Below are 2329 nucleotides of genomic sequence, written 5' to 3' on the forward strand. Positions count from 1 at the left end.
AAAAAAACTACTTGAAAAATTATTGTGAACTGAAAATGTATAAAGAATTTTGTATTAATAATAACACAACTACAAATGATCCACTTTACTTTCAACAAGTTTATTTTAATTCTCCGTAGTTTCGGCCCTTGGGCCATTATCAAGTGGACTTCAATGTATCGTCTCAATACAACTATTTAAAAAAAAAATCTTACCGAACACAATAACAATAATGGATTATGGGCTGAAACGTTATAGCTGTGTTATTCAAATCATCGATTTAGTTTATTAAATACAATCTTTAAAAAAATGCCGGTTTGTTCATTATTGCATATCTGTGTTCAATTAGTGTCCTATTAGTGAATTTTAGTTTATTAAAAAATATATCCCTGATTACATCTATTTATTTAATATAAACTTTCTATTCGTATAAATTTAACGTTTTCTTTTACTATTAATTTCCGATGCTAATGAAAACAAACTTTTTAAGTCTTAATTCCATCAAGTAAGGAACTTATTCAACACTTGTCAAAACTTATCAAACTGGTTCGAGCACGTGGAATCAGGGGATTTAGGAACAGAAAAACCGTTTTGCGCATGCACTTACTAGTTTGATTATAGTTTTGACTTGTGTTGGAACGAATCTGATATATGGCGAAGTAGCAAGTTGAACTTGGAACTGCTGATAGTAGCACGGCCTGGTTCGAGGAGGTTACTAAGATAGTTTAGTTTTGGTGAGTAATTTGGTTATATAGTTATTGATATTTCACATAATGCAATATAAATGAATTAAAATCTTTCTGAAGACTAGTTTTCATTATTTTTATTTGCCAGGTACATTTTCGATTAAAGATAACCTTTGGTCCTCGTTGATTTTTCATTTCAACTCGTGTTTTTATTATGTTCACTAAGTTTTTTCATTTATTAACTGGAAATTAACATTACTAGTCAGTAGTATAGGTGTTCTAGTGATACTTATTAATATTATTTATAAATTTGAGTTGAACTAGGGATTAATATTCAGTTTTAGTGTTGTACTTTCTTGTTTTGAAGTTTGGGATTAACATTTATTATCATTAAACTCTTCATAAGTTGCAGTATTAATATAAGTATAATTAAGCAGTGCAACCATATAGTTCTTGTACTAGATCAAGTTCAATATTTTAAGAAAATAAATATTTTGCTGTGGCCTACAGGTTTTAATCAAAAATATATTAGCATTGTCTTATAATTTGTTAACTGTTGCCTAGATGGGCTTTTAAACTAAAATCATCTAATTTATAACATTTTTGCATATTCAGAAAAAATAAAATAAATTTAAATGCTCTGTCCAGATAATGTAGGTAAAAGTGTCCGAGAGTGATAAATGCCTGCTGACTTTCCCATATGTACTTCCTCCCGATAAAGCCATATTATCCATTTCAGATCTCTTGTGCCCTTTAATTAGCCAATGTATCTTGAAACTTAGTAACTTTTTCACCATTTTTTGTTGATTTTTTTTAATACTGTCAGTCAGAAAAATTTCTCAATTTAATTTTCATTAATACCTCAAAACCAAACTTTGTTGCTCTAGGAATTAGGGATTTGATGGAATATTTTGTGTTTTTGAACTATGTAAAGTCCTAATGCCTGATATGAGTTCTAAACACTCAGGGGATTGAGCTTTTTGTTCAATTATATTCAGATGTTTTACCAGTAAAAGGAACTATCAGGCAAGAATATGAGCTGCCCCTCCCCCTTCTTGTTGACAGTGAAATGTTATCATATGCAGATGTACATATATGTTGAATGTTGGTCATAAGAGTAAATTGAAAGTACATAGTCATTTGGGCTATGATTTTCCGAATTAGTTTTATAGGAAACATGCAACATTGATGATAGTCTGCAAATGGTAACCCTCGTAATCAGTCAGAGAGAGTGTCTGATTAAATCTCAAGAAATCCTTTAAAGAACTTAATGTGTTAAGAACTTACATAGTTCAAAAATTCTTGATCTCCTGGTAGATGAAGTTGAAAATGTAACTCCATTGTCATATATTTTTCTCTAATATATATTGAGTCATTTCATATGAAATGTTCATTTTTAATATTTCAGAAATTCTAAGTGGGATTTGTGGACTTTTGTTGTTTACTATGTTTAAGTTTATGGATTGTAATAAACCGTTAATTATTCTTTTTTTTTTAAATAATTTTACTATCATTCCAGTTGATTGCTCATTGTTTAGTTTGCCATCTAATATGACCATGGAATTCAAGTAATTTTTTTTTATGTGTGTTTCAATATCAAACTTGGACACCTGTCATCCCAAGCTGCAAGAAACATTCTCATGACATTCAGGGAAGGGTGTTTA

The sequence above is a fragment of the Halyomorpha halys genome, unplaced genomic scaffold, assembly GCF_000696795.3.
Source record: "Halyomorpha halys isolate HHAL.00 unplaced genomic scaffold, Hhal_1.1 Scaffold285.1, whole genome shotgun sequence".
NCBI classification, from domain to species: domain Eukaryota; kingdom Metazoa; phylum Arthropoda; class Insecta; order Hemiptera; family Pentatomidae; genus Halyomorpha; species Halyomorpha halys.